Raw genomic sequence first — 10538 nt, 5'->3', positions numbered from 1 at the left:
GAGAGAGAGAGAGAGAGAGAGAGAGAGAGAGAGCGCGCGAGAGAGAGAGATAGCGGGAGTTGAGAGAGCGGTGCTGTATATTACACTCGATTATTCAAAGCGGTGACGCCGATGACAGATATACGTAGTTCAAATATGCGAGATCTGTGATATATCATGCATATATGCGTGTCTTCTGGTGATCTCTCTCGTGGGTGCGGGCACTTCCCTTCCCTGGGTTAGATCGTCGTCATAAATTAAAATGTATCATATATAATTATTTACGATGTGACTCAACGTCACCGTTCTATAGCGAGAGGCGCGATGAACAGCCAGCTGTACCTTCTGATAGATAGAGAGCTACCTAACGATAACTGACATATAGAGAGCTAGCCAACAATACCAGACAGATAGAGAGGTAGCTAACAATACCTGACAGATAGAGAGCTATATAACAATACCTGACAGATAGAGAGCTAGCTAGCAATACCTGATAGATAAATAGCTAGCTAACAATACCTGATATATAGAGAGCTAGCTAACAATACCTGGCAGATAGAGAGCTAGTGTAGCAGTGCTACGCGAAAAGCTGTTGGGATATTCTCAGCGCGATGATATCAGTGCTAAAACGGAGCGCGGTTAAGAATAGCCACATCGTGACCGCCTTGTTTTTCTAACTGCGTAGTAAGGGCGTGGCCCAATCACCAGCCAGCCCTTCGGCCATGTGACCCTGGTTTGATATCAAGTTCGATATAAAATCTATTCACAGCTGGGCTCAGTTTCTCTGGCCCATAGCCACAGTACTATGGTCAGAATATACGCACCCCACAGCATACCATATACGCGTCGCGCCCCCCACCATGAACATATACGCGCAATGGAAAAAACCCAGTTCGTGCTGCGACACGTAGCCAGTTAGTCTTAGCCATGGAGTCTTAGTCAGTCAGTCGTAGCCAGCGAGTCAGTTAGAGACAGTCACGTAGTCAGACGTGGTAGCCACACGTAGTGAAGAAGTAGAGGAACTTATATGTGCTGTAAAACATTACCTAGTCTGTATTTAGTGATTCTCTGAGTAGAATAAAGTCACCTACTCTGTTACAACAAATACGTGTTATTTCTACTGTGAAGTTACTCGCTACTCGCCTTACGTCGCACAAGAGACACAGAAACAAGTCTGACATCTCCTTCAAGCGGAAACGCAAACACGAAACGAAACAATGGGTTAAAAACAATACACAACGCAAGGTTTAAAACATTACCTGACTATACGATTCGACACGAGCATCATTTCACTGTGACCAGGATTCGTGCGGAAGGAAGTCAGCGGCAGCAAGAAACGGAGAACAAGAAAGAAGAAGAGGAGAACAAGAAAGAAGAAGAGGAGAACAAGAAAGAAGAAGAGGAGAACAAGAAAGAAGAGGTGGTTTTAGTAGCAGTGACGTCAGCATCGTATCATCGCCAGCATTCAGAACTATCAAACTTCGAGTGCTAGAAACATCATCATCGTTAACGTAAGCGCCAACGTCGCCAGCAGCAACAGCAGTGGCACAGCGACAGCATTAGCATTAGCGTCAGCGTACCGTCAACGTCGACAGGAACAGCATCGGCAGCACCGCATCATATAGAACTGTGTATCGACATCTGAGCGTCGGCGTCAGCATCAGCATTAACAGTCGCAACGGCAGCCTTGCCATCGTCAACGTCGACTGCAGCAGCATCAACATTAACAGCCGCGACGGTAGCCTAGCCATCGTCAACGTCGACTGCAATACCGTTAACAGCAGCAGCAGCACATCGCCATAGGAACTTACCATAGAGACTATAGCACTGCGTATATGCACACGAATATGCTGAAGCTATTCTTAGCAAACTGTGACCTTGCCGCAGCAGCAGCGCAGCAGCAGCGCAGCAGCGTAGCAGCTAGCGTTTATACATCGTAGCATAGACGCCGTTTCATGTAAGTACAACACTCACTAATTCGAGCTCAGCTTAACGTAATGTAATTGATGAATAGTTAACTTTTAATATCGAATAATCCACCGTACGATCCATTACCCAATTCTACCGCTGCTATGGAGTCTACCGCCTCTCATCAGACAGAATCGCAAGCTCCTGTATCGCCAATGGAGTTATTAATTAAGGAGGTCAAAGCCTTAAGCACTCTTACCACCTTTCAATCGTTTTCGGGGAAAGAGAAAGGGTTAATTACCTTCGACGATTGGTGGCAAAATCTTCAGAGATTAGTTTTGATTGTAGGGGAGCAAAGTGAGACAGAATTAGCTTTGTTTAGCACTTAGACTCCTGAGCGAAAAAGCAGCTAAATTCGCATCTGATGCCCTAATCCGTACACCGGGTATGGGGATGTCACAATTAGGTCAACTGCTAAGGGAGAAATACGCAGACCACGCACACGTGGCGATTTCTTTCCAAAAATTTAAGTACGACAAGCAAAGACGGCATGAAATCATAGCCACATTTGCCAAACGGCTGGAGGCAGAGGCGAAAGCAGCATTCGGGGCGCAGGCGTATAAGGATTTATACGTTTAGTCTCGAGTAGTTGAGCAGTTTATTGATGGATTAAAATCAGAAGGGATTAAAAGAACATTAATTCGCAGCCGTCCCGCCACCCTCGAAGGAGCAGTGAAACATGCTATCGGAGAATCAGCTATCGATCAAGAGGTAAGGATGCAAACATCGCGCCACAACGGAGATAGCAAATGGCAATGGAGATAGACAATGTATAATCCACGCCCGTCATGCAGAAGCAAATTCAAGAGATTCACGGGGCTGTAGCGGAGATAATGGCAACCGTATCAAAGTCACCTCTACAACATAACGTCAATACGCAGCTAATATCACCGCAAAAGCCAGCGGGAGGCACAATGAATTAAGGAGGCATGCGGAGCAGGGAATTTCAGCCTAGATATGCGTCATTTACGCAATCGCCGACATGGCAAACGCATAACCAGCAAACGACGTGGAGGCAGTCTATGCGCCCTGCTTCCGAAATAGCACGGGATGGCAGCGTGGAGCAGCAAGTAACTGGCAGCTAAGGCAACTACAGCCATTTGAAAAACCTCGATATGCACCGCCACCTGGCGTTCGTTATCAATGGACGAAGGATGACAAGCCAATATGTGCACTATGCAGTAAGATAGGTCACCGCTGGAGGCAATGCAGATCGACACAACAATAGTTTAGAGCAGGAAATGCGAGAAACGCAAGCGCTCAATTTTAAGTGAGACAAAAAACCGAGCGAACGACACACAACAGTCTCTAACAATGAGACAAAGAAAATGTCGGGAAATACATAACACCAAAGATACACAGAGAGCAGCACCCGTCTGCTCACTACGAATCGGTGGGATACTGACAGATTGCCTAATAGACTCCGGAGCGCAGACCACGCTCATAAGCGAGGTGCTCTGGAAACGATTACCGTAACACCTGCGACATGCGAGTGCGCTGTCAACAACAAGCAAGCAGACACTTACATCGGTAACTGGGCATCCACTAAGAGCAATAGAAGAAGTAATAATCCCACTTGTTATTGAGCGCTATCGTACGTAGTTTCGATTCCAAATAGTGTCACACCTACGCAAAGCAGCCATATTAGGGTATGATTTCATGAAGACAGTGGGAATGAAAATTGATTGTCAAAAAGGCATTTTATCAGTGGGAAGATCAGTAGTTACATTAAAGGCAGCCTTTACCAAACAAAGAAATACAAAATCTCGATCAATATCTACTCAAGAACAAAGTACAGATTCCGCCGCGTACAGTCGTCATCTGCGAAGGCAAGTTAGGAAAAGGCGTGCCTGTAAACACAACAGTAGTAATTACAGGCACAGAGTGTGTTACCTGCACTGCGAGATCAGCCAGGTATATTCCCTGTAGAAACATTAGACATTGTTAACAAGGATCATTGTATCAAGTTTCCAATGGTCAATACGACAGACACAATGTATTCTTTTGACAATAACAGCGTCATCGCTTTGGTCCAGCCAATTAATGAGAAACTGATAGCATCAGTCAAGATAGAAAAGGCATCTCAACATACAGGTGCACAGCACAGGGAAAGCAATAAACATAGAGAAAGTCAGCAACGCCAACCCTACCAAAAGTCAATCTAGATCACATACCAGCTCACCAGCGTGCAGCTGTGGTGGATCTACTGATGCAAAACAGTGACTTGTTTGCTGAAAGCAACCTTGCCCTTGGACGTACCAACCTTGTCAAGATGATAATAGACACCGAAGGACACCCACCTATACGACAAAAGCCATATCGAACACCGATTAATTACCGACCAATGATTGATCACCATGTGAATCAGCTATTAGAAGCCAAGATAATAGAACCCAGCAATAGCCCGTGGGCAAGTCCAGCCTTCATCGTTCCCAAGAAAGATGAACCTAAGGGCCGTATGGTAATAGATTACAGGAAAATTAACAAGGTCACAAAGAAGGATACATATCCATTACCTTGTATACAAGATATTCTTGGATCGTTAGGAAACGCACGCTTCTATTCAACTCTTGACCTAAAGTCGGGCTACTTCCAAATAGCAATGGCAGAGGAGGGCAAAGCCAAGACTTGTTTTATCACATACAGAGGTACATACTAGACAATGTCCTTTCATTTGGCTTATCTAACGCACCCAGCGTCTATCAAAGATTATTAGATACCGTATTAACTGGATTACATCACAAGTGTCCCATACCATACATAGACGACATAATCATTTTCAGCCAAACCTTCAAACAACACCTAGTAGACATCAAAGAAGTCTTTGACAGATTACGCAATGCAGGTCTCAAGCTTAAAGCTTTGAAGTGTGAATTCCTCAAAGACAAGGTTAATTATCTAGACCACATTGTCTCACCCCAGGGAGTAGCCCCTGACCCAAAGAAAATCAAGGTAGTCAAACAGCTTACAACGGTCAAAAGCACCTACAACGGACAAAGAAGTACGATCATTCTTGGGCATGGCAAGCTATTACCGGGCACACATCAAGTCATTTGCAAACATTGCAAAACCACTAACAGCATTAACACATAAATACGCCAAATTCGAATGGAACAATGACGCAGAACACGCGTTTCAGACCTTGAAGCAGAAACTCACTGAAGCCCCAATCTTAGCATATCCGGACCTTACCAAGAGCTACCGTCTATTCACAGACGCCTCGTCATACGCAGTAGGAGCTGCTCTTACACAAATAAACGACGAATGAAACGAGGTCGTTATATCATACACCAGTCATCAGTTAAACGAAGGACAAATGCGTTGGCCAGTCATAGAAAGAGGAGCATACGCCATCGTCTATGCTCTACAGAAGTTGCGTCACTACCTGGCTGGGGCGACGTTTGTCATCAATAGCGATCATAAACCACTACAATATCTGCTAACGAGCCCAAATCTTAAGAATGCTCGACTTCAGTAATGGGCATTAGTCATTTCGGAACACAATGCGCCAGTTGAGTATCGCTGTGGCCTAGCCCACAGAAATGCAGACGCACTGTCATAAATCAAAACTAAAAGCAATCCCACACCAGAGGTAGAAATCCAACAAATCACCGATGAGCCAGAACCTAATACAAGTGCAAACGAGGACACACAGGTCAAGCAGCCTGATACTACAAATGTAGTTATGCAAGCGGTGCCGGAGGAGCACACAGAGCGACAAGAAGAACCGACTTCAAGTAATTATCCAGTATTAAATCTAACAGGAGTCAAAAAGGAGCAACGAGCAGACCCCCAACTGCATAACATTATACGGGCACTAACACAACCTAACACCACTAACAAAGAACTACAGATCTTATCCGATTACATGCTTGATGAAGCAGGATTATTGCATCATGTCATGCCGCCTACAAAGGACTGTGCTGCCAGTATGCAGTTGGTTATACCACATCTATTTACAAAGAATATTATGGTAGCGCTGCATGACGACATCTATCACGGTCACCTAGGATTTGATAAAACCTTTAACAAGATCAAAACAAGATATTATTGGCCAGGAATGTATGCGGATATCCATAACTACATTGGAGCATGCATTCCCTGCAACTCTAGAAAACTGCAGCGCATACGTGCCCTATTAGGAGAATCATCATTACCCAAAGGACCAATAAATGTGGTTGCAGTCGACATGTGTCAGTTTCCACTCACTGAGCGAGGTAACAAGTATCTCATCTATTTTCACTGTCTCTACACTTCGTGGCCAGAGGTATTTCCAGTCAAAATCAAAACAGCAGAAACTATAGCCAACCTCTTGGCAACAGAAATCTTCCCATGACATGGGGCACCACGAATCCTGCTATCAGACAACGGACCAGACAGCAAACTCCTTACCAGATTGACCAAGCTCTTAGGAATCAACGCCATTAAAGTCGCTCCCTATCACCCTGCGAGCAATGGTCTAAACGAACGATGGCACCGGGTGCTTAACTCTATGCTCTCGAGCTATGTCAACAAATCGCAGACAGATTGGGACTTAAAGATCCAACCACTGCTCGCAGCATACAGAATGAGTATGCATAAAAAGACGAAATACACACCGTTCTATCTCATGTACGGTAGAGAGCCAACATTGGCTCTAGATAACCTGCTTCGCCTGAGAAGGAAGGTATACGACAAAGACCCCATAGAGCAGACATCCGAACGCTTACACCAAGCCTATTCACATGTTAGAGATAGGATACGCCTAGCACGTCTCAGAAACAAATATTATTATGATAAACGTGCTAGACAGCTTAATTTTGAAGTCGGCGATCCCGTCTACTACCATGACCCGGTGTTGAAGCCAGATACCATACGCAAGTTATCATCACCGTGGCACCCGTATTACGTGGTGATAAAGGTGATAACGCCGAAGAAGTACCTGCTCCAACACGAGATCACGAAGCAAGAAGTGATCTCGCATGTGGAGAATATTCGGGCAGCGCACCCACAAGCTAGGTGGGACTGCAGCAAGCCGACACAGCAAGAAGATGTGCCAGAGAGAGGACGTCGTCAGCCTCAGTGGGCAGCAACATTGGCATATCCACCCGACGAGGAAGGTAGTAGTGATGATGAGTTCGATGAGGAAGACGAACTCCCTCTAAGTCATTTTATCACAGCACCCAAGGCACAGGCTTCAACGGATTTTACGGAACAACCGCAGCCGGCAATGTTGCGTGCAGTCGATCCAACTGCAGAGGACCCATCTGCGGGTGACATTGAGGCTCAGGAGCCTAACACCACTCAGAAACTTGGCGAAAGTGATGATGAGACGATCATCTGCACCCCATCAGAGTCGGAAAACGAATCCACTAGCTTTGATGTGGAATCAGATTTAGAAGAGGATACCGGCAGTGAGCAGTCGGCCAAAAGACGAAAAGCGAGAGAGGAATCGGGTGAATCAAATTGCCCGATACAGGCAGTAAAACGGGCAAGATTAACTGCGCAGGAAGGCGTCGTAAGTGAGCCTAGTGAGACGACAGCAGGAGTCGATTTGATAACAATGGCTCCAACGAGTGCCCATCCCATGGTGCCAACAGTAACTGTACAGGAGCCACCAGTAACTGCCACAGCCGGGCAAGGTGGAGGAATGCGCCTAATGAACAGAGTTAAAGGACTCTTGGCGAAGGCATGGACAAAACACTGAGAAACTCTTCGCATTTTCTCTTACACATTATGTCTACCCGCCTCTCCACCCTGCCCTTCAACCCATGCAACGAATCCCGAAGAGAGTTAACTGTGCATACGGTTTAGTTGCTGAGCATCGAGTGAGTGTTGTACGCGCGACTTTAACGTTAAACGCGAGTATGGACATACACTGATCATGGCTTATGATTATTATTAAGTTATATTTAGCCTAAACGATTTGAATTGTATACACGCGCGGTTAGTTAAGGAAGTTAGTTAAGAAAATACCCTGTTGATATATCGTGTTAGTTAAGTCATTTTTTTGTTAGTGTACGAGTTCACGTATTAGTAACTTTATTACTTACACCACGTGGAACTCTTTGGACACCGGTTGTCGGCGGTTCAGCTGAGCAACCTTTTCTGGCAGGGGGCGTGTGTAGCAGTGCTACGCGAAAAGCTGTTGGGATATTCTCAGCGCGATGACATCAGTGCTAAGACGGAGCACGGTTAAGAATAGCCACATCGTGACCGCCTTGTTTTTCTAACTGCGTAGTAAGGGTGTGGTCTAATCACCAGCCAGACCTTCGGCCATGTGACCCTGGTTTGATATCAAGTTCGATATAAAATCTATTCACAGCTGGGCTCAGTTTCCCTCGCCCATAGCCACAGCACTATGGTCAGAATATACGCACCCCACACCATACCAAACCCTGCCGCGACACGTAGCCAGTTAGTCTTAGCCATGGAGTCTTAGTCAGTCAGTCGTAGCCAGCGAGTCAGTTAGGGACAGTCACGTAGTCAGACGGGGTAGCCACACGTAGTGAAAAAATAGGGGAACTTATATGTGCTGTTAAACATTACCTAGTCTGTATTTAGTTATTCTCTGAGTAGAATAAAGTCACCTCGTCTGTTACAACAAATACGTGTTATCTCTACTGTGAAGTTACTTGCTACTCGCCTTACGTCGCACAAGAGATACAGAGACAAGTCTGACATCGCCTTCAAGCGGAAACGCAAACACGAAACGAAACAACGGGTTAAGAACAATACACAACGCAAGATTTAGAACATTACTTGACTATACGATACGACACGAGCATCATTTCACTAGCTAGCAATACCTGATAGATAGATAGCTAGCTAACAATACCTGACAGATAGAGAGTTAGCTAGCAATACCTGATAGATAGATAGCTAGCTAACAATACCTGATATATAGAGAGCTAGCTAACAATACCTAAGCTAGCTAACAATACCTGATAGATAGAGAGCTAGCTAACAATACCTGATAGATAGAGAGCTAGCTAACAATACCTGACAGATAGAGAGCTAGCTAACAATACCTGATAGATAGAGAGCTAGCTAACAATACCTGACCTCGCATTGCGAATAACATCTACGATGAGACCTAGCTATATACCTCACAGAGTTCTGCGGCGGCGGCGGCACGTTGTCTCGCGAGGCGGCACCCATGATGCGGAGCCTCGCCTCCGCATACTTCGCCTCCCTCTGCTCCAGCGTCTTCGCCGGCTGCGCCGACCCCTTCAACGCGCCGTTCTCGCACGCGGCGGCACCCCCCGACGGCCGCCTCAGGATTCTCACTTGTGGCTGGTACTGCGTACAATGCGTGTTCTCCGTCACGGTCGGCCGTTCGCCGCTGGGATCGACAAAAAATTAGTTAACCCAAAACACGCGTCGGATATTAATTCGCTCAATCGTGAATTTTTACGATATGGCATCGATCGGGGGATGGCGTACAAGATGTCATTTTAGCGTGCAAGTCGATATAATAATTTCTGCGATGACCGCCATGATATTTACTAACATTCAGAAACAACATTTCTCTTTCGTAATGTTTAAATTGGATTTATTTCCCTATCCTAACATCCCTACCATATATCACTTCCTGGTTCTTTCTCTGTTGTAGATTCTAGTTTCAGTAATTTCTTTTCTAATACCTGTAATGTCGAGAAAAATGGCAATAACATGAAATAACCTATTCCTTATATGGACAATGGTTGATAACAGTAAATTATTATTAGTTACTACTAACTAATCGTTTGTAACTTATGCATAACTCTGCTTACGAAGTTGCTTTGGACAGACACATACTCACGCACAACACAGGGGCACAGTATATGCAGTTACACACGATCACATGTATGCACACAGACATAAAATCCATACAGCATTCTTGAACTTCCATAATACTTAAGATACCGGAATATAATTTGCAAGTAATGTTTTAGTTTAACGCAGGGAACCCGGCATTTTACAGTGTATCTCCTAAAATCCAAAACCACTTTTTCAATTTTAGGATGTGGGTCATTGCACTGAACTTTCTAACTGTAAAAACCTGGCTCCACACAATAAGGATCGTGAAAACCTCGTGTCTCGGATAATGACACAAAATGGCGGGCCAGTCTGAAGTAATGAAGATACAAAAGAACCACCGAAGACGTAAAAAATACTCCCAGTGCCCACCCCCTATAGTGTCAATGACACAATCTCTAATCTGATGATAGTCAGAACATGGAAGAAGAAGAAGAAACTATGTCGTGTTTTGGACAAAACAATATTTTGTAATACTATCACTCACCTGCTACAGCCTACAGGCTCAAGGCAGCCAGCCTAATATAGCACAGTAGTTATATTGTTTAATACTATACTAGACGCACTGCAGCCCGGTATACGCGCGAAGCGCGAACAGCACCACCTGGTGGTGCCATTAGAGTCAATTCGCTGCCCAATATGTATAACTATATACGCAAATCCCTTTGGGTAGTACATAAAGCCCCAGAATCGGTCAATTGAGCAGTTCTGGCGCTTGCACAAGCTTTTCGACTTTGCACGTAGGGCGAGAATAAATCCAATGGTCGTAATTGCTACTTTTTTTATTGGCGCGCGTGCTTATCGTTTAGAAA

The 10538-nt window shown here is 45.1% G+C and overlaps 1 long non-coding RNA gene across 1 annotated transcript in view; it reads right to left on the bottom strand.

The window, feature by feature from the left end:
• Window positions 1–990: 990 nt before the first annotated feature.
• LOC106816551 overlaps window positions 991–10538 on the bottom strand; it is an 11396-nt gene continuing 1848 nt past the window's right edge. The window contains exon 3 of the long non-coding RNA XR_001394904.1: window positions 991–1001. This is a non-coding gene — a long non-coding RNA (uncharacterized LOC106816551). The remainder of the gene's footprint in view (window positions 1002–10538) is intronic.

The sequence above is a fragment of the Priapulus caudatus genome, unplaced genomic scaffold, assembly GCF_000485595.1.
Source record: "Priapulus caudatus unplaced genomic scaffold, Priapulus_caudatus-5.0.1 Scaffold1413, whole genome shotgun sequence".
Lineage (NCBI taxonomy): Eukaryota > Metazoa > Priapulida > Priapulimorpha > Priapulimorphida > Priapulidae > Priapulus > Priapulus caudatus.
The sequence above is the reverse complement of the archived record's forward strand: the minus strand, read 5'-3'. Positions and strand labels throughout refer to the sequence as shown.